Source organism: Dipteris shenzhenensis, chromosome 15 (assembly GCF_047967505.1).
Source record: "Dipteris shenzhenensis isolate YYH24624 ecotype China chromosome 15, Dip_SZ_1.0, whole genome shotgun sequence".
In the NCBI taxonomy this organism is placed as follows: domain Eukaryota; kingdom Viridiplantae; phylum Streptophyta; class Polypodiopsida; order Gleicheniales; family Dipteridaceae; genus Dipteris; species Dipteris shenzhenensis.
The window spans coordinates 51072332-51095847 of record NC_141610.1 but is presented as its reverse complement, the minus strand read 5'-3'; the positions used below and the strand labels follow the sequence as shown (position 1 = coordinate 51095847).

General features: G+C 40.6%; 1 pseudogene; it reads right to left on the bottom strand.

Annotated features, from left to right (window-relative positions):
* Window positions 1-20439: 20439 nt before the first annotated feature.
* LOC147893943 (heat shock protein 81-1 pseudogene) lies at window positions 20440-21149 on the bottom strand (annotated as a pseudogene).
* Between the last annotated feature and the right edge of the window lie 2367 nt (window positions 21150-23516).

Sequence of the window (23516 nt, the reverse complement as noted above, 5' to 3'; positions counted from 1 at the left end):
CATTCATGAAAAGGCCCATGGTCGGCAAATTTTTTAAAAATAGAGCTCACAAGATGACTCGTTAGGAAAATCAATAAATCGGAAATTGAATTGGAATGGGTTACCCAAATTGTAAGATATAGTGCATAGAGGAATAGTGTTAAGGGGAAAACCACCAACCTCTCAAACTGTTGTGGGGTTTTTGAGGTGGTACCGATGAAGAAGATATCACCTCCTTCTTCTAACCCTCATTTGAGAGCTTACATTTCACAATGCCATGCATAAATGCCACTTCTGTAGCTCCCGGATTGCATCTCACAAGTTGCTCCACAAGAAAAGAACACGAGGAAGAGAGAGGGGAGGGGGGAGAGGGTGAGCATGGTGACTGAGGAAGGGAACGCATGTGTGGAAGTAACAAGGAGAGACTAGACACAAGATACCAAAGCTTGGAAGTAAGAGAACATGTATTCTCCACAATGCATAATGAGCTCCAAAGCCAAAAAGTTGGCTTTTATACATGACCCTTGTCCAAACACTAATTTTGACCTATTTCTCCACTAGCCTCGATTCTCACTCCTTTAGGCCAATGTGACCCAATGGATCTATTCTCTAGTAGTCCTAGTGAAGGGAACAAGTTACATGGCTCATTTAATCAATGATCTTACATGTCTTTTCCTACAAATCATGAGATATTACAAGTATTTCCACACATATTTTCCAAAGGGATACTGTTAACCAAATGAGTTAACATGCCCCCCTTTTTGTTCTCCATCTAGTCCCATGGATTGTGCAAAGATCATGGTTGTTGGAGTGTTATCATTGAAGATTTGTCCCTTTGAGCACTTGTTTGAACCTTCCTAGGATGCATTGCTTTATAGGTCTATAATGGATCCTTTGTTGTGAAATTGTTGCTGGGAGGATTGATATTCTTATGGTGATGTGTTGCTTCTAGTTCAGGATTCCACCGCATGGCATAGATTGCAGTGGCTAGAGTTTGGGTGGATGGATCGGAGCTAAGTACTTGTGAAATTTTAGAGAAAAAGGAAGAAAAAGTAAAATCTAAGGTGTACATAATTAAGAAAAAGGTGTTAGTAGGGGTTAATGTAAGATCCTAGTGGAATTAATGTTAGCAGAGTAAGTACTAGCATATTATCATACTCCTCAAGTTTGACATTTGATTTGTGTGGAACTTATATTGAATTCTCATAAAACTATGTTTGTGTCCGGCATTGTGCATTGACAATCTGTCTTGATTTTTTTCATAGGGCTTCTTTCTGAATCCATTTTATGGATTAGACTTCATTGAGTTTCTTTGAGCCCAATAAGGTTGTCCCACTATCTTGAGTTTTGTTTGTCTAAGTCATCATTCAAAAAGTCTAATAATACACCATACGAACTCCTAAAACAAGGACTAGAGTTGAAGAGATCTATGGCATTTGGGGTTCTAGGAAAGTTCTCTAAGTGACAAGTGAGTATATAGTGGGAGGCTCAAATGGTTAAGTGATTCTAGTGCTAATCAATGGGAAAAAAATGAATATGGAAGAATAAAAAGAAAAGTAAGATTTGGAATTAGCTAATGAATGGTGGAGTTAGTAAGATTTGGAGTTAGCTAATGAATGGTGGTGTTAGCAAATGAATGTGGAAAAAGCTCTGAGGATCACAAGAAACTTGTCTAGATCCATTTTGGTGTCAAATGCATCCTTTGGAGCTATTGGTGTAGGACCACTTGCTGTTCATTGTGTGAACTAGTGCCTTTGTAAATCACATCCTCCCGCATGTTCCACTTCCAGTGTACCCACCCTAATAAAGTGATATATGTTCTATGTATCAAATGTGAGTAGAATCGCAATGTCTTAGAGATCTTCTATTTTTGTTGAGCCCAAGTTGCTGCTGAGAAAGATATTACTGAAGATAACTCATCGTTTACATTGGAAGGTTCTTGTGTGACTTCCCGTGATGGGTATAATTGGTGTGATACGTTCTTGTGTAACTGCCATGAAGATTGATGCCAAATTTTGAACTAAGGAAAGTTCTTGGGTAGCTCCCAAAGTAGATTCTATTTTTGTCTTGGCAGGTTCTTATGTTAATATCTCTTTTCTCGAGAGCAATTCTTGTGTAGCTGCCATTTGCTTTGAAGATGATGCCATAAATTTAATGGCATTTTGATTGAGTTGTGGTTGAGCAGGTTCTTGTGGTACTATCTCTCTTTTTGAGACAAGTTCTTATGTTGCTACTCAATAGGAGGTAGATGATGTCTTTTGTGTGTGAACCTCTTGTATTGGTGCTTTTCCCTTGGCCTTCTGAGGAGTTTATTATGGTTCTACCTTTGTCAAGATTCGAATCTTGGATGGACACCTCCTCCTCAACCCTCTCTCGGGCATTCAGGGGTTTCTATGAGGGCAATATGGGGGTGAAATTTGGATATGGTATTGGTCGCTTTCCTTGCTTGGAGCTTTTGGTCAAGTTTTTGGCATTCTCGAACTAGAGCTTCCACTTCTTCTACCTTTGCTTCTCAATTATGTGGTTTGGGTTTTCACCAGCTTCTTTTTGGAGTTGATGGCCTACTTTTTGCATCGACCCCTTTTTTTTCTTGAACGTTGATTAGGACTTCATGTATCAATTCATCCCTTGAAGCTTCTAAAGATGAGGAGCTTATTGTGGCTATGTCTTCATCTAATCCACTCCAGATGACTACCTTTTCTTTTCCCTTACCTTCCACTTTGGGTTTCTCACGCTTGACTGGTTGAGCAACCTTGTTTGTGCCTTGTGCAATATGTTTTTGTTCTATTTTATGGGTTGCCCTTGACTTACCTTGCAACCTACACCCATTACACATTGGCACTATTGGTCCATTGGTTTGTATAGACTTGTTACAATTATATGGACATTCTGTAACTCAATGGGGACCATGACAATGATAACATTATAGGGGAGGTCTCCTCACAATACTACTAGTGTCTTCTTGTGGTGGTTGTGTTCAGTCTTGGAATACTCGAATTGGATAACCATCCTGCATGATGTAGTGGTTCGGTCACATCGAGCATTGTCCTCATGTAGTAGCTAATCACTCCCATGTTGCTTGTAGTTGGTACAACTTGGTTCATTTGTGTGATTCTAGGTGGTGGCTATTGTGGTGGCAAGACTAATGGGGACAATGGCATATCTTGTATCCTATACATGCCTCTTTGTGGTGGGTTTACCACTTGATATGACTATTGTACCTGACTTGAAGCATTTCATGGTGCTATCAAGGCAAGAGTCTTTGGTTTGCTAACCACCTTTTTTCTGGGCAGCTTATGAAAATGTCCATATGAAAGCCTACTTTTATTGATTTGAGTTTATTAGTTGAGCATGAAGAGCATTACTTTGAGCAACTCCACCTTGCACCTCATGTTGTATAGCACAACTTCTTTTTCCCTTGGGCACTCGAAATATTCAATGAACCATATCACCACAGACAATGAGCATAAATAATGTGCTACATCTCTAAGAAAGGTACATTAAGATAACACAAAAAAAAAGTGGATTGCAATTATCTAAAAACTGTGGATATCAACCATACAATCTAATGAGTAATTTGTGATTTTCCCCATCCATCCACCATGGCTTTAGTAAACCTTTTCACAATGACATAATATAGTTGCACATCCTCATTGTTTATGGAAGGATTTTTCAAGGTCTTGACTAAGTTATCTAATTCTTTCCAAACATGTGCTATCAAACTTCTCACATCAGGGTCAGCTTCCAAACTTCTACTACACTTGCATTACTCTTTCTAAAAATTCCAATGCATATTTACTTGATTTTTACCATGATTGGACAAAAACCTTTGTGCCTTTGCATCCCCCATGGTTTTTTTTTTAATTTCTTGAAAATTGTGTCTTTACATAATTGGGACATAACTTCAAGTTAATGGGTTTTCAACTTTCTTAATAGAGTAGTGTCTTTGCTAGAGTGTTATAACATTCTAGAACACAAATGTCATGTTATAGAAATAAAATAATGGCATATAAAGTCCAAGACAAGACAAGAAAAAAAAAAGAAAAAGAAAATATGTAGTATGTGCAACAAACAATCATTTTCTCAATTTATTTCGGTTCTGACATCTCAATTGATACAATAGGACACCTATACAATTGATCATGAATTCACAAGAAGGTCTCTTTCAAGGACATCCTCACTCTATAATCCTCACTCGGCCAATGGTTATCCTTTGAATTACCAGGAGTATAGAGATTAATTACATTGATGACCCTAAATGGGTATTGCAATGGTAATCAAAGATTAATGACTGTTAGGGTCCTATCCTTACTAATATGCGCTCTCTTGAACTTAAGGTAACTAGTGGTTCATTGGATGGTTAGATATGTACATATTTGTTGAACAGTTGGCACTCTTCCTGGAGCAAAAATCATTCAGTTGAATCCCAAATGACTTGAAAGAGACGGAAAAATAGATGGTTTGAAAATTTGAGTATACCTTCCTAACCCATGTTGCCTAACCCAATTTTGTAAGAGAGGGCAAAGCAAATGGTTTGAAAGTTTGAGTATACCTTCCTAGCCCATCTTTCCTCCCTACCAATTTGCTCACTGAATTATGAAGAAGTGGTGGGGGATGAGAATGGATTCACATCCAATTGTATATTAGCTTGGGATGGTGTTTCCCCAAACTACTTGTTCTCTTCTATGGTGGCTAAAACCAAAACCTACGAAGCTGAAATCATCCAGCTCCTTAGCATCATCATCAACACCTTCCATAAAAAAAGGAGTTGACCTAGGATTATTGCATTTATTGTCACTCCAATCACCAAGGTCATTGATTGGGGGCTTATTAGTGGGAGGAGGGGTAAGTGAACATGGTTGGATAGATTGCATAGGATGGAGTTAAAGCAACGAGGCTATCTTTTGACCCCTCAACATGAAGTTGGAAAGGGATCTCTAACACTATGGTTGTGTAGTTGTGGACATACTTGGACAAGCATGCTTTATGGATCACACGGAGATGATTATCCCGTTGGCACTCATTCTTTGGTAGGTCTTGTACTAGATCGCCTTTGCCTCCCTAGTTTGCTGTCATAAGTCATGCACCTCTGATTGTAGCTATACCTTCTATGTCATCCAACTTTCAACATGTCCCAATGTTCCCAGGTACTTACTAAGGAGCGAGGTTAGGGTTGGTTCCAAGAGGGTGAGTATGTTGTGGTAGGAGTTGGATGCGGTGTTGGATTTGGAGCTAGAGGTAGATTGTCAGAATTATTCCCAGTCATCTCTCCACTACCCCCTTCTGGTGTGGATGTGGGTACATAGAAATTTGTTCTACTCCTTTATAGTGTGGATCTCTAAATCCCATCCTCTTTTTATAGATGTCCTTTCTATTTGGAGAAACTCTCATATTTTTGTGCCAAAAGGTCGTCACTCTAGCAATGACTTCTGCACTTAGGCTGTCTCTCCTTTTCTTGCATTTTGTTGAAGCCCACAGACTTCTCGGATTAGGATGATTGTGCTTTGCTTCTCCTCTACGTTCAACTGCTAGAGCCATGTTGGTCCTTCTGATTGACAACATCTTTGACAGTGTGTCACCAAGCCATTTCTCCTTTGTTTCAGGGGACACTAACATAGCTAATGTCACCCTCTTTGTAGCTAGTTGGTCTAAGATGTGACCACCCATTTCACTTTTTGAAGGCCATTTCTTAGGTTAGAGAGCATCGCCTCTTGGGCGTGCATCTCCCGAGTTTCGTTCCCAATTGGTTGGGTGCTTCCTAATGGTCTCTTGCCCCTTAGCCCTTGTCATCTACTACAAGGCTAGTGGGAGGAGTGAGGGCTTACATTGTGTAGGGCGGCACTTTGCAAATCTATGTCTGGGTCACCTTTCGCATTTTCAAGAACCATTTGTTGCTTGCAATTGGGTTGGAGGATAAATAATAGGAATTCAATGTGTTCCTCCCACATATGATTGAGATATGTCTAGATGGTGCTCGCTAGCTCCATTAACATCTCAACATCAAGCATTGGGGTGGTAGTTGTGGGCTACACTTAAGCATGGATCTGCACGTCTAAGAATTATATTTGGGTCTCCTCATATGTTTGGAGTGTCGTGCAAGTGCACTCAAACCCTTCCCACAAACATGACAAGCATGGTACCCACTTATTGCTAATCCCATCTCTCAACTTCATTGTCTCCCCATAATAAAGTGATATATATCCTATAAATCAAATGTGAGTAGTATCATAATGTCCCAAAGAACTTTGGTTTTTGTTGAGCCCAATTTGCTTCTAAGAAAATTGCCAATGAAAATAATACATCATACTCATTGGAAGGTTCTAGTGTGACATCCATTGTGTGTGGTGTGGTTGGTGTGACAGGTTCTTTGGCGTAGCTGCCATGAAGCTTGATGCCAAATTTCTCACTAAGGAAGGTTCTTGTGTAACTTCCAAGGTAGATTCCATTCTATTCATTCCAGGTTCTTGTGTTACTATCTCTTTTTTGGAGACATGTTCTTATGTAACTGTCGTTTTCCTTAATGATGATGCAATGAATTCAACGACATTTTGAGAGACTGGTGGTCGAGTAGGTTCTTGTGTTATTGTCTCTTTTTTTGAGATGGTTTCTTGTGTAACTACTTGATAGAAGGTAGAGGTGTTCTTTGTGTGAGATCCTTGTGTATTGGTGCTTTCCCTTGTACTTGCGAGCAAGTTTGTGGCTCTACCTTTTTCAAGGTAGGTTCTTGTGGTGCTCTCCAATATTTGCCATGAATTTTCATAATTAGTAGGCATAAATTTGATGTTTGCCTCTCACTTGTTCATGATGATGATTATAGAGGCTTTGGCCTCCAGCCTTCTTTTAATCTTTATTGAGCACATTTTCGTTGCTACTTGAAGATGATGGAGGTGTTCTTGTTACAACAGTATCTTGGGTACCCAAATATAAGTGTTTCCAAGGTACTAACCCTAGGCCTCTAGTAGTCTAGTGTAATAACCCTAGGCCTAGTCTTATGGGAACCCAATGGTATTGTACCTTCCTTGTTGACGGTGCTATTTTGTTCTTAGATGTCGGGGTTTCTTGTTTACATATTGGGGTGGATTTTGATGTCGAGGTTTTGTTGGAATCGTTCACCTTCAAAGTACCCTTGGGCCTTTAGTAGATACTTTCAGACCCATACTTGCTTAGTTGCTCTTCTTCTTTGTCATATTTTCCGGTGATTCTCTTGTAGAGGATGAGAGGTAGAAGTAGATGACACTGATGCTTGAATATTGGTCCGTTTGGTAGAATCTTGGTGAATTGATTCATCACAAAACAACCATTTGTAAATGTCTTGGGTCCAACTTTTACCAAGAATTGTGGCTTTTGTCTGGGTACCTATAGGAGTTACAAAGAACTTGCAAGGCACAAACGTGATTGTAGATGGAAACATTCAGCATTAAAGAACCCGCAACCTTAATTGATTTACCTCCTATGGATTGAATTTTAGAATCACAGACTTGAATATGTACCTGCCCGAGATGTTTTAATGTTTTTGTATGGGGGTTGGTGCCAAGGGGTGTGGGTTTGAGCCATGAAGGGGTATGATCCTCTTATATATAGCCTTCCATTTATGCAATATAACGATTAAGTGGTTATCATTCTTCTTTTTCCTGTTTCATATCTTTCTAGATTGCAACTTTGAGAGTCTCTTGTGTCTTTTCTTTCTCTGTTGGGGCTGAGATGGTGATCACACTCTTGACACAAATGCTAGCCTGAGTTATTGATGTTGACTGCTGCCTATCTTCTCAAATATGCAAGGTTCCTGAGGAGTACCCCGATAGGATGATGGTTACCTTCTTTACTGTACCTTCTCCAAGGTCTCGGACACAGTTGTTGAACCTTATAACACTATGCTCATGGTGCACTAGTTGGTTGAATATGCTGATGAGTGCATGGTGCTTGACAACAAAGCCCTTTATGATATTTTCTTTCAAACCTTGAAACTCACCACCCCAACCTTTGGTGATTTGAACCATCTGATCTCTCTACCACAATGAGCGGCATCACCTACTCTCTCTAATTTCCCATTTAGCTCAACTCAGGTCTATGGAAGTTGGCTATGGGCTTTGCTCCTCTTATGTTGAGAGGTTTGCAATAGTATAGAGAATTGAAGGTGCCAGAGCTAACTTAGCGAATGTGGGATGCCAAAAACATGATGTTTGCTCTGTTGTTGATCCTTGACATGGCTGATACCTCACTACCTCCTCAATGTTTCGAGGTCAAATGAGCACCAAGGAAGTGGAATATTAACTACATTGTATGCATGTAGAGTTTTAGATAAAAATGCAGTTGCAAGAGGCTACGTGCTCTATGACACCTCATGTAGTGTAATAGTCTTGGTGTAGAGGCAAGGCAGTTTTCAAGTGAGGATGCAGTGTGCTATTGCGGACTTGGTCGATTGTAATGCAGATTCATGCTATTGATGCGGAAGCTATTGCTATACAAGATTCCGTTGCAATTGCAGAGTTGTTAGTGCATCGTGGATTTTGCCATGCTGGTTACAGACTTGGAATTTATGGCTTAGATGTGGATGTTGTTGTGGCTGAAGATGCATGTGGGTGATTTCAGAAGATGACTGCTTGCTAGCGGCAACATTGGAGTCTTGTGTGTGACTACAATGTAACACCCATGATCGAGACAAGAGTACCACTAGTGCATAGTGATTAGCAATGTGCATGGCTTGCTCCATTTCTTTTATACATCGATTCTGTACTAATTGCACACTTGAAGGTTTTCTCTAAGGATATCCAATAGAGTTCCATTGGTCGTTGCTTACACCAAGTGAGTTCCATTGGATACCAACATGAGAGATTGGATGGAGCACTTACACCAAGTGTTTGGTTCTTTGTGGCAAGATTATTTTTTGTAGAGTTGTGAACAAGAAGTCAGCGTGCTGTTGCAATTCTATCAAACTAATCCTTACAAAGTGTGTAGCATTCCATATTTGCTATTTTTATTTAAGGAATTGTATCACTCATTACTCATAGGTTCTCTACCTTGGCTATGCCTAAAAGCATTGTACTCCCTTGCACATGCACATATGGCATCTAACTTCTTCTCAAGTGCATTGTGGATTCACACAGTCCACCGTGAGTGCCATGTGCATGGGGGGTGGTCCCAAGGGGAGTGGGTTTGAGCCATGAAGGGGTATGAGGCTATTATATATGCCCTTCCATTCATGCAATACAACAATCAAGAGGTTATTATTCTTCTTCCTCCTGTTTTGTGTCTCTCTAGATTGAAACTTCGAGTCTCTTGTGTATTTTCTTTCCCTATTAGGGCTGAGGCCCCAAGAGTTTCCTAGGAGATGAGGTTGTTGCTTGCTCGACCATCCACCAAGGCCAGTATTTGGCATGTTGCACTTGCCAATGTCAGCTCTACCTAGAGTTGAGATGGAGTAATATCTATCTTCTTAGTATCAATGGCATTATCAGTTGTAGGCTCAATTTGATTAAATGGTACCACTCTTATGGTGTAAAAAGGTGCAATGGCAGTAAGTTTATCATTGTCAAGGTCCATACATTGAGTTCATTTAGCAATTGGTGTATTTATTGCAGACAATGTGTGTATCCAATTTTTTGAGTCATCTAACTTGAGCACACCAAGAGTCTTTGGGACCCTTTCCATTGTCCTCTTCCTTATAAGCATTTAATATATTTACCATTTGGACCTCTTGCTGGTGTCAGATTTAGTTGCAAATGAATTCCCTAACAAATGATGAGCCTTCCAAGTTGGAGATCCATCCTCATGACTTGCTCATCCTTACATAAATATATTCTATTTGAGCTCTAGTCATGGACCAATCTTGTAGTTTTCATGAAAGGTCTACCCAATATGATGTCATAGCCATCTGGTTGGTTGGGAAAGTCCATTACAATAAACCACACTCAGTAGGTTAGGATGAAGGTCTTAATCTTGATATTCCTTAGAACTCCTACAGTTTGGGTTGTCGCTCCATTAACCAATTTGACTACAAGATTTGTGCTATCCCAAGATTTCCATTACTCATTTATTATGGTATGATATGGGCAGTATTGCATTTGTATCGTCACTCTCAAAGTACTGGCCCAATTTGTTGACGGGCACCTTGGGAAAGTGTTGGGTGTCATTTAGGGGTTTGATCTCAGGATCAGTGGACTTAGGATATTTGCCCATTTATCCAATCTGATAGGTCTCTCCATAGAGTGGGATTACCCTGTAATAGTGTCGCAATGGGCATCTTCATCTTAGTGGTGGACAGCAATGCAGCTAGTTTGGCTACACTGGGTACTTCCATTCCCCAACTCTTGCTGCAAACCATGCATATATTTTAGGTAAGACACCTACAATACCCCTCATGGTCCTCATATGGGAGCTCCCACTTTGGTCAGTGACATTCCAACTCTCGTATAGTTATGTAGATGCATGTCACTAAGCATTGCATGCATGTTGAATACTAAAATTCTTGTCAATCCCCTCAATCATATTGATGCCTTCCACAGCCTATGTGCAACTATGAGTGTTGATAGACCTAATATCATAAAGGAAAGGGAGGCAAGGGTAGTGTAAGAGTTTTGGCCAGAGTCTCTATACTACCACACTACTGCTCAGGCCACTACTTGGTGGGTGTCTGTGAAGATCGCTCGGTGTTGCCTTTGTCTATTCCCTCAACAGCCTCATCTATGCTTTGCTCCTTGGGGGTTCCATTTCCATCTACCCCCTTAGCAGATTTCTCTTGATCTAACTGCAGAGGTGCCCTTGCCATTATTCCCCTTTGGAGTTCGTCCTATGGGCTTCTTCTGTGTAGGAAGGTCTGTCAAGCTCCAAGTCTGGTTCCCATCTAGTTTTTTAGAAGAGCATTGTACTCTTCATCCATTTCATGTTGCCACTCAGGGACTTGCACTGCATCTTTGAAGGAGGTTGGCTCATCAAATTCCATCACTTTATCCATGAATGCATAGTTGCTCTTGAAGGTCCACCTCTTAGGTGTCTTTCGATCGTGAGCAAATCTTTTGAGACTAGAAGTGGAACCTCTAGGAATCTCAATGATGACCATGGTAGTTCTTATATGCAATATGTCAAGAATCTTTTATTTCCCTTACTCTGAGTGGTCACCGTGGATTGCATACTATTTGACTCTGCAGAGGCAAAGAAATCTGATGTATCACTAGAACTATTGGTGGCTAAGGCACTAGTCGGACTGTCAAAGTATGATGAAGCCTCCTCAATGATAACATCCCTAGACATAATCAACTTATGATTGACTGGATCATAGAGTCAGTATCCCTTTGACTCTGCAACATATCCAAGAAAGACACACTTGATTGATTTGACATCAAGTTTAGTCATTGCATCAGGAAATGAAAGAGAGCCAGATAATCTCAAGTGACCAATAGAGGGCTTAGTTCCTGTGAATGACTCTTCTAGTGTCATGTTTTGCAATGAAACAGTGGGACTCCTATTCATCAAGCACACAATTGTGTCACATGCCTTAGCCCAATACTACCTTGGAACATACTAAGCGGATGGGGACTCACACTGAGGATACTTTGTTGATTGGGATGCTTTGTCTAAAGCCTTCTTTTGAACGTTTTGACAAGAGATCAATGAGGAAGACGTTTGAACTCAATTAAGTGACTTAAAAACAAAATAAGGGAGAATCTGTTCAAGAGTTTGTGTTGGAAATGAGAGCTCTCATCAATAAGTTGTCAACTATACCTGATGATAAGTCCATGCGAGCATGGTTGATCAGTGGATGTACACAGATTGACTTGAGGAAGCCAGGAATTGTAAATCCAACTCCAACTTATAAAGAATTGCTTGATCAAACAGTTGCCTTGGAGAAGAGTGAGGGTCTCAAGGGTAAATTAAAGAAAAAGGATACTGATAAAAAGAATGCTGACAGTGATAATGAAGATGCAGTCATGAAAGGCATAAATAAAGCCTTGAAAGAATTGGCCATTCGAGGAAATCTAGGTTTTAATGCAAAATGGTGTGGTAAATGTTTCAGAGATGGTCACATGAAAGATCAGTGTAAAACAAAGTACTACAATACTTGTACCAAATATGGGCATGATAACTTTGAATGTTGGTTCAACGGTAAGAATCACACAGTAGCTACACATTAGATGACCATTGATACAAAAATTACTGGTGGAAAACCACCTTGACTTGATAACAAAGGTAAAGGGAAAGATGGAAAAGAAAATATTGATCCTTCAAAGGTTAAATGCTATTGTTGTGGAGAAAATCATTACAGGAATGATTGCCCCATATGGGTTGAACATGTTAAATTTTAGAAGCATAACATGGAAATGAGAGAAGTAGATCTTGCATGTAGGGCAGCCAAAGTAGACATGCCTGACATAGTGTATGCTCAGGTAGTTACTCGGTCAAAGGGGCCTGCAATTTCTTTCAAAGATGAAACAATGCTTATTGATGTGGATTGGAAGGCACAAAAAGACACTATAACTAAAATTGCTTATGGATTGAAGAGTAAAGCTCTAGCAATTGAGTTGTCATCTGAGCAACCAGTTACTATCATTGAGGTAGGTGAATCTTCAAAGTCTAAGGAGCAAGTAGAGAAGATGGAAAATATAGTAGTTACTAGTGTAGAGCTAGACTGATCATGGGAAACCTTTAGAAATATGAAGGTAACATTCACTTTTGTTGAATTGATGCAACTTACCCCACATTGTTGAGAGTTATTCTCAGAATAGTTCAAATAATCTAAGAATAAAGGAAAGGATGTTGATGCTTTGGTCACTTACCTATCATTGATACACCTATATTAGATAAAGAGGTCCTATTATCATAGTTAAGGTGAAAAAGCAAACCATTCCAGGTGTGATAGTAGATGGTGGATCAGGAGTGAATATTATTTTTGAAGAACTCACAACTCGGTTAAAGTTTACACACTAGAATTGATCCATGTTTTGACATGTCTCCAAATCTTAACAATATTATGGATTCCCAAACTACATGAAAATTCCCAAATTGCCTAATATGGTGTTAGAAGGTGTAAGAGCATGGGGGTGGGGGAAAGAGAGAAGAAGGGAGAAGGAGAGGTAGAGGAGGAGGTGCAAGGTTGGACAAGAGGGAGAGGAGTTGTAAGGTTGGAGGAGAGGGGAGTAGGAGGCATGGTTAGGACATGCTTTTGGATATGGAGTGCAAGAGAGCATGGACACTTGGAGACAATTGCATGGAACACCAAAGTAGAACTCAACACAATGCCCCAAAGAGTGTGGAATTCATTCCATTATGGGGTATTTTTGCAAGTTGGAGAGCTTCTCTCTCTGCATATAGGTATTGTAAGACTTTCTCTCTCTACAGGTAGAACTCATATCTAGGATGCGCATATAGAAGTTGCATATAGGAGTTGCATGTAGGAACTGCATGTAGGACTTGCATGTAGAACATGCATGTAGGAATTGCATGTAGGAATCGTATGTAGAACTTGCATATAGAGTGTGATACTATTATTGATACAATCTACTATGTGCCTATGCAAAATCGTGTGAGTGCACATGGTCCATTGACTAGGTATGGACTAACTATATGCTTATTTGTGGGATTTCATAGGGCAACTAAGACTAAATCGCCATAGGTTGAAATTGATTCGGTCTACCCATATGTGTAAAAACGTGCATATGCCAGTGAGTATGTGTGTAACAATCTAGTGCCAACTATATGTGTGAAATGCTAGTGAGTGCTTGAGATACAATATAAAGCTAACTATGGAAGACTTGGGGCTCCCAAATCTTCATTATTTTTTGGTATGTCTTGCTTGTTGATGTAGTAGCACTTCATTTGGCTCCCATTTATTATTATGTTGAATTGGAATCCATCCAATGTCTCTAGCAGCACAACTCCAATGGGGTTCATCATTTTGACCCTATAACAAGGATGATTTTTTTCTCTTACTTTTTGTTAAGAGACAAAATTTAATATTGGTGTTGAAATTTTGTATGGACTAATAAAAATAAAGGTTTGAAACATTTGCCAAGATTTGAAACTTTTATAAGAAAAAACTAAAATTTTCACCAGGATTTCCAACTTTTTCTTCAAAATTGAAAAGAAATTATAAGATGTTCTATCAAAATTATGAAACTAAAAAAACTAGCTCGATAAACTTTAGCCAAGACTTTATATTAATATATACATATAGCTTTGATAAAAACATCCCTGCTCTATAAGGTCCTTGACCTAGATATTTTAGTTTGCCCTTGTGGACTTTGGCATTGTAGAGTAGAACTAGGTCACCTTCCTTGATCTCTTTACCTTTAAGGTTTCCATCAAACCATGCCTTTCTTCTTCATTTTTCTACTATCATGGCATGGTAGGCCACTAACCTTATCTCTATATGCTTTTCCAATTGATAGAATCTTTCTTTGAGGGATGCATAGTCGCCCATGCATTCTTGCATTGCTACGTGTAAGCTTGGTATGACAAACTCCAGTGGGACCAGTGCTTCAAGGCCATACACCAATTGAAAGGGTGTAGATCTTGTACTGACCTTAAATGTGGTTTGATATGCCCATAAGGCTAGATTCAACTTTTTTGCCCAATCAGATCTCTTGGGCTCCACTATTTTGGTGAGGACAATGTTTGTGGACTCTGCTTGTCCATTGCTTTGGGGATAGCAAGGTGTGCTTTTTCTATGCATCACCATAAAGCCAGACCAAAGTTCTTGGATTACCTCATTAACAAAATGTGTTCCTTTCTCTAACACAATTTCAATGGGGCATCCAAATTGTGTAATGACATTTTCATACAAGAACTTTGCTGTGCTTCTGGCATCGACTTTTCTAACTGCTTTAGCTTCATCTCACTTTGTGAAGTAGTCTATGACCACAATGGTGTGTGGGTGACTGTAGCCTAAACATATTTAAGAACTATTTACCTTAATGGGAGTTAGTGTGCAACCGTTGATGAGGCGCGTCTGCAAGTCGGCAAAAGCAACTACCATTTGTAGTTAGTTAGTTGTTCGACTCATGGATCTATCATGTAGTATTCCAAATGCGGATATGCTGTTGTTGATCGGACTCTTTTTTGCCTAGTTCTATGCTTACTTTATATGCTATTGTTATAGAAGCATTTGCAATATAAGAAATATGTAGTTGTTCACTTCAATTGATCATCTCTATGGCACTCAATCTTGAGTTGGTGTATTCTCTTTCGAAAGCTCTGAATGTATTCATGAAGATACCGTATGTTTACTAATAGGTAGATTTTGGGATCTAATCTCTACCTGTTACACTGGTGATCTTGCAAATAAATTGGGCATTTCAATCGAATGTAGAAAAGGAGTTGAAAGATGAAGTAGATAGGCAACATGTCAAAGCCATAGGTGTTCTACCCCCAAGGGGATGGACAATCAAAACGACTTAATCGAATCCTAAAATAGTTGGTGATTAAAGAGATTAAGTCAGCACAATCTGCACCTACAAGCAATTCAATGCTACAAAGCAATTAGCCATTGTTCAATTGCAAGCATGAGAAGAGAGAGCATATGGCTCCTTCGTGCAAATGCTGTGGAAGTGGAGTGCATGTGGTAGAAAAAGCACATGTAGAGTCTAGTCGGTGGTACAAGAACCTTCAACGCTTGCAGGGAGAAATCAATATTCTCTATTGTGCTCTCCAGTTGTTAAGGAAAGTCCAACAAATGATTGCTGTGAATGGTGGGAATTGTGAAGCACTTCAGGAGATTATCAACAATGTGCGGGAATCAATCCATGATTTATAGCAGAAGAGGTGAGAATTCGTGGCCGGGGAATTAGGGAGTATTGAGGCATGCGCAGATAATTTAACCTGAAGATCGAAGGGAGAAAGAGTCGAGCAATCTTATAGAATGTTCATGGAGAGAGTGGTAGTGGATGTCAGACACGGAGGAAATGGAGTCATCTCCTCGGTGGATCAATCATCTCTACTTTACAAGGGCCCAAGCAAGGGGTCATCTTGATGCAAATGAGGAAGGATCTGGCGAGACGGTTGGAATGTAGGGAGAGGTAGGAGAACCATCCATAATCCAGCTAGAATTGGAGGAAATCATTCCAAGTTTGAAAGATGAAGACTGGGTTCCTGGGAACATAGTGTTCGGTAAGGATCCTTTCACAAGTTCAAGAGGAAGTTTAGAATACCAAGATGCAGTTAATGCAAAAAATCTCACATGGTCTCCATCAAAAACCTTCATTCCAAAATCTCTTGGATACCATGTAGCAGTTGGGTTGTATGTAGGAGCGTAAAGGCAATTGTTTGATCCACTCTCGAGCAAACAATGCCCAAGGAGACCAAAACCAATAGTTCCAATTATTCCGGCAGTCAATATGCAAAACCCTAGAGTCCACTCTGGTAAATTCAGTGGCAAGACAAAAGAAGACCCTAATAGTCACATTGGTTAATTTGAGACCCACCATCTAGCAGACCTTCTGGTATCATCTGTGACTTATATTCCACCTGATAAGTGGGACAATATAATCCATATCTTCTATATGTGCTGCATTCATAGCTGAGTCAACTTCAAAAGACTCTCCCTCTTCCTTTTTTGCCTTATCTGTTAGGCTCTCCATGTCAACTGACAACTTAGCCAACAATTGCGTTTTGAATTCTGGTACCAAATTGAGAAGCTAATCCACTGTGATATTAATCTTCGCCTTGAGGAGGCTGTGAAACAATTCTTCTTGTTCCCCTGTAACCTCCTTTTCTGATTCCTTAAGCATACCAATCCTCTGTTGAGCCTCTCTTCAAGCCCCTTCTTTTTGAGAATGTCTACTATCGTCTGGCCTATCAGATACCTCAGGTTGTACTATGCTTCTTTTACTGTCAGCCTGATCTTTCTTTGGTTCCACCTCAATCACTACTAGATTTGCACATTGAGGTTGGACCTTGTTCTCTGCTAGTTGTATTGATACACCCATTTTTCCTTGGGCATGTATAGATTGTGTGGTGTCCATCAATGCCCACTTAAACTTTTTCTCTGCATTCACCTTATCCAAGGCTTTAAGAACCTCATGTCGAACTTTCTTTTGCTCATCCCAATCAATTGGGTGTTTACATTTATCTACCATTGGTATTTTTTAATCCTTTGGGATTGGTCCTTTAGACCTTGTTACAGCCAGTGCTGCTGGATCATTTTGTCCTTCTGACATGTCACTTTCCTGCTGACATCCTAAGCAATCACATAAAACAGCCAATACTAGCTCCATACCCTTCTTCTTTTGTGCTTCTATCCGCTTCAATTTTCCCGGTCCTTCCAGTACCCCATTCTGCTCAAGCTGTATTATCACAACAGTGGCTTGGGTTGGTGGTGGACCAAGTGCATTTTGCATTTGTGATCGTGTCTGGTATTGAACAATTGGGATGCCCCTCTCATTGCAATGTTTACTAGCTTTTCCACAATATGTGCAATTTTGTGCATTGGTCTTCTTATTTGGTTAGCATTCTCATTTACCCCTACTTGATTAGCTACAGATGGTTGTGCCATTGCTACAGTAGCTTGCATGTGAGGAGGTAAATGCCCCCTATAATTCGGATTGTACCAGCAATTGGCACTATCATGATTCCATTTGAGTCAAAACTCACATTGAGCTTTCTCAGATGAACCGGCCCCATACTTTTCAAATGCTTTTTTTATATTTTTCTCTAGCTTGTCATCTCCTGAGGAAGCTTTTGCCTTTTTCTTTGACTTGGAGCTCCCCTTGGACTTTCCCTTCTTGGATTCCTTTTTCCTTTCTCTCTTGGACTTCATGTCCTCATCATCCAAAGCATCCCAATCATCTTCCTCGGACTCGGATTCCATATCATCATCCTCACTGTCGGTGCTAGAGTCTTTGTCCGAATCTGAATCCTCTGCCGCCTTCTTTTTCCCCTTCTTTGATTTGCTTTTGGTCATACCAAATCTCCGTTCTGCACGTTGTGCCGCTACGACAAGATAAAGCAATGCTTGATGGTCAGTGTAGAAGACAAAATTATTTACCAATAAATAGTGTCAAAATTTCTTAACACTATACATCATTGCAAGGACTTCTCTTTCTATGGCCGTATAGTTGATCTCTGTATCATTGAGTTGTCGATTGGTAAAGTAGAATGGGTAGTCTTTCTTATGTTCACGAGGTTGGCAAAGCACACTCCCAATTGCATACTTGGAGCCATCAGTATAAACATGAAAATCAATATCCTAAATGGGAGATATAAGGATGGGAGTTGTGATTAGGTGCCACTTTAAAAGCTCAAAGGCTTGGTTGCACTCTTCTGTCCATAATAATTCCACCAACAATTTGTAAAGTGGTCTAGCTATCATGGCATACCAATAGATAAATCTCTATAGTAGCTGGCATGTCCCATAAAGACCTGTACACCTTTGGAATTTGTAGGAGGAGGCAATTCCATGATGACTTTGATTTTGTCTATGTAAGTTTTGCAATTCCATGTTGAGAAACTATGTCTCCCAAAACAACTCCGTGGGTGCCCATGAGCTAGCATTTGTTGGATTTAGAGAGAAGCCATACTCCCTACATTTGATTAGATTTGCTTCAAGACATTTTAACTACACTTGCTTGTTGGAGTGGATGCACAAATCATCCAAGCATACCTGTAGGAACTTATTCAGAATTGACTTGAAAGAAGTGAACATGATTCTCTGGAATGTGGCCGAGGCATTATGTAGGCCAAAGGGCATGACTCTATAGGCAAATATGGCCCATTCTGTAGCAAATGCTATTTTGGTTTGGTCAAGGAGCAATTTGCAGTTGGTTATAGCTACTAAAACCATCCAATAAGCTGTATATCTCTCATCCAGCCACCTTTTTCAACACTATTTCTGTTAGGGATAGGGGATAGTGATTCCTGATTGTGGTGGCAGCATTCACATTCTTTAAGTTAACACTTATCCTTAGCTTCTTGTTTCATTTAGGCATGATGATGATGATGGCTGAAACCCAATAAGTGTGCTCTATCTCATAGATGAATCCTGCATCTAAGATTTTTTCCAGTTCATCATAGACCATGGTGCCATATTTTGGATTTGTTCTATATGGTCCACATACCTTAGGGTGGTTATCTTCCCTAATATGTATCGCATGTACTGGCAACTTCTGGTGAAATTCCCTTCATTTCCTTGTATGGCCATGCTAGAAATTCTATGTATTCCATTAGGAGTGCTTTTAGCTTTGTTTCATCTTCTTGTGTGAGGTGTTTCCTAATGAATACCAATTTCTCTTCCTCCCCTTCAATGGAAAGGCTTATTGTTCTAGTTTTTTATGGTCCCTCATAGATTGGAGTCTCTCCAATGTTATCAAATTCTTACACTTCAGATCCTCGTACTAGTCTTAGCATTGCTATGATTTGTGTAGTTATTGAAGTACTCTAGTACTTCATGATCAGCCTTTGATGGTGTTGAACTAGCCGTACATGGGCTATGGTCACTGAGTGGCATAGTAGCATTAATCAGTTTTTGGGGAGCTTGTGGACTTTATTTTTTTGGAGTCTCATTAAGTTTTATTCACATGTGGCTTAAAATTCCAAAACTTTTTACATTGGGAACTGTGGGGTAACTTTTCCACTGGCAAAGTATTCCTAGGTAATTGTGTTGGGGCCCAATTCACAAGAGACTCTCAAAATAGCAAGAACAAGAAGACACAAGACAAGAATGAAGAAGAATGGTAACTAACTCACACGTTGCTCTTGCATTTCATGCATACATATATAGAGAGATCTATGCCCCTTCAATGCCCACACATGTGCCTCTTGGTATCCCCATGTGCACACACCTCTCGGCATCCCCACTTAGGGCTAAACCCATGTGGTTTTAGGCCCTAAACACATGGCACTCACGGTGGGCTGTGCGAACCACACATGAACAAATATCCCCTGAGTGGAAGTGCATGTGAATAAAAAGAGATACAAACTTTTTAGGCAATGCCAAGGCAGTGGACCTTATAAGAGTGTATGAATGATTACAGAGTTTACATATAATGCCATAAAATAGCATGGAATGCCACAATTATGAAGAAACTCAAGCAATGTAGATGTAGATCTTGCCTTTTCAATTGCAAAATAATTGCACCAATAACTGCCCACACACTTGTAATCCACAAAACACCATATATTCTTCTTTGTTGCATCATCGCAAAATACTGCATGTTCTCCTTCCATGAATCAAATGCCTGGATCTAGGTGCTACATCCGATCTTTTGCCGGTATGTCCCCATCCCGCATTTGCCTCCATCTCTTGGACAGTGTATCTTCTTGGCTAGCTGAAGAAAATTTTAGATGCATTCTTATGCAAGTATGAGATAGAAAATGGCACAAGAAATTCATCTCCATCCATATTAATTGGTTGCTGAATTAGAATAAAGAAAACCATTCACTGCTATAACCGCAATTCATTGTTGTTTTGCACCAGAGGATTTTCGCACAAGATCTGCTCCAACATGCAATTAGTCATGCACATCTTCCTTCTATTCAAGTGAGCTCTGTATTTGAACCTTTAACTTTCTCGATACCTTCTTTCACTTTGTGCTTGATTTTCTCAGTCCACAATGAAATAGGATAGCTGATGAATTCGGAGTGCTTTTTAATCAGGTAGTTGAGTCTTCTCTCCTCCAAATACTTCAGCTGATCCTCTTTCAGAAATAATGTTATCTTAGTTCCCCTTCCGAGGGCTTGCCAGAGTCTCGTGTCACCGCGAATGAACCACCAGCTTGGGATTCCCATACGTATTGTTAGTCATCGTTGTGTTTAGACGTCACAACCACCCTCTCCGCGTCCGCAATCAAGTAAGCCGAGTAAAAACCAACACCGAATTGTCCAATTATACTTACATCAGCACCAGCTGCAAGAGCTTCCATGAACTCTTTCATGCCAGAACGAGCAATTGTTCCAAGGTTGTTAACAAGATCTGCTTTAGTCATGCCGATACCGCTGTCGATGATGGTTAGCGTGTTGGTGGCTTTGTTAAGGATGATATAAATGAAGCTGCGAATTAAGCTTGCTCTTGTCCGTCAAGCTCTTGAACCGAATCTTGTCAAGAGCATCGGAAGAGTTGCTGATGCGCTCACGAAGGAAGATCTCCTTGTTGCTGTAGAAGGTATTGATGATGAGACTGAGGAGCTGGATGATTTCGGCCTGGAAGGCGAAGGTTTTGGTTTCGGCCACCATGGAGGAGGGGAACGGAAGAGTCCGCATGCTTGGACACTCTTTCACATCCCCAATTTTCCATATCGACAGCCCATTGAACAGTAGTAACCGCCATCACAAGGGAATCACAATGGTTCTTTTCCCTCACTGCTCCAGCCAGCAGCTTTACACGGTAGCTTTCCCCGGACTGCACACGTACCCGGCATCTTGTGGATAGCGGGTTAGCAATGGGAAATTATTGCTTGCTCTGATAACGGCTGGCACTGCTCCTTCACATGTCTACTTCGCCACAAGGACTGCCAGGCTGCATCACTCTACAAACAAATGACCATAGACCGCACCTCACAGTGATAGAGTATGCATCCGTGTTGATGTCCGTATTGCCAACTGCACCAACTGGATGTGCAACGATGACCCGCAACAATCTTCATGTCATCCTTGCAATCCGTAAGGGCTCTGCCACAGGTCCGCAATCAGCACCGCACCAACAGTTCTTGGTCTCTGCATTCCTCAGTCTCACCGCAATTCAACCGCAACCCCATCACTGCACTGCATCTCCGCAATCAGATCACCGTTGTGCTCTAGTCTCTGCATCAGCACCACAGAACTCCACACCAAAACACGCTACGATTCTCTCCATTGCGGCTATCCTCCTCCGGATGATCTTCCGTTATACACAGGCCGCCATATCTCCACGATCATCCACGTGAGCTTGGTGACATCCGCATTGTACTCGACCGCATCCACTACACATGATGCTGCTCTGTAGGGCTCCGCTATACTATTGCCGATGAATACTCCTCGCAATGGACTCCGCATAGCAGAGATGGCTGTCATTTTCTCAAATTAGAATACTACACCATCAATCAAAAGGTTGCAATGAAGCGAATACCGAATACAAGCGCTCGCATCTGCTCTCCACTAGCAGTATGGCCTATCATCGTACTCGCCTCCATGCACCAACGACTCCAAGCCCTTGCACATTGGAACAGCAGCCCACAGATCGTCAGCTCTTTGGAGGCCCGCTCCGATCTGTCTCGTGGCCATTCAAGGCTCCCACATGCATGAGCAGGTGCAAAACTCCACCGAGAGAATGCCACTCATGAAAGGTCAGTAGGCTCGTCTCATCGCGTTCGTCTATGGATCCAAAGCTGTGAAATATGAATCGTGAAGGGGATTCGAAAATCGTGATCGCCATGTGTTGGGCCCAAAGGCCCCAACGGGGTTTTCAATTCACAAGAGACTCTCAAAACATCAAGAACAAGAAGACACGAAATAAGAATGAAGAAGAATGGTAACTAACTTACACGTTGCTCTTTCATTGCATGCATACATATATAGAAGGGTCTATGCCCCTTCATTGCCCACACATGTGCCTCTTGGTATCCCCATGTGCACACACCTCTTGGCATCCCCACTTAGGGCTAAACCCCTGTGGTTTTAGGCCCTAATAGTAATAGTTCATTTGTTGTGGATACTCCTTCAAGTTCATCAGGGGACCATTCAAGAGGAGGTGGATCAGATTTTGGGAGACCTGGCTTGGTAAGATACAACTTTATGATCCTGGTTTGGACTTATTCAAAATCATTGAAGTGGTCAGACTTGGCTTTGTAGAGTGATGTCCTCCTTTGGTTTTCTTGTGGGGTCTTTTGATATTATTCAGCTTTGGAGTTTCAACTTTGGGAAGTTTGAAAGCCATTAGAGCATGGAGAAGGGCTAAATCATTGTCAAAGACATGATCCTCTAGCTGAGCATTTTCAGCCTCTATTTCAAGGTCCCAAGGAAATACGAGTCCTTATTGTCATTGATAGCTTCTTCGGGATCACTATTTCATTAAAAGTCAACCATAAAGAATGGCAATTCTGGATCTATTGGTTCTCCATGTATGAGTGGAGGTTTTAGCTGCATGACCTTGGCATCAATTTGTGAGAAGATTGCATGGCAATTGTCAATGGTTGCCAATGGTTGGATCCAATTGTTGACATTTCTTTGTGTATCTCTAGCTAAGCCATGTTGTTGTGGGAGGGCTGATTTTCTTAACATTATCATTGAAGAGGTTTCATCCAATGGTCTAGGCATAATGGATTTTATTGCTCCTTTCCCCACACTAACTCTTACTCTGCTGCTATGTCACGATTTTCTATTGTCAATTTATTAGTTCCCCAATCATGGAGGACTGATGCTTTATGCTTTGTCCAAGCAAGATTTGATAAGATTTCTTGGGGAGATCAAAGATTGTGAATTGAAGAGTAAAGCAAACTCCTACTACTTTTATGGATACTCCATTCACTATACCCAAGGGCTTTGCACGTGAATCATCTGCAAGGCATATGTTGAAATGATCGTTTTGCATTGGTTGGAGACCAGGTATTACGTTAACGTAATATCGTAAACGTGAACAT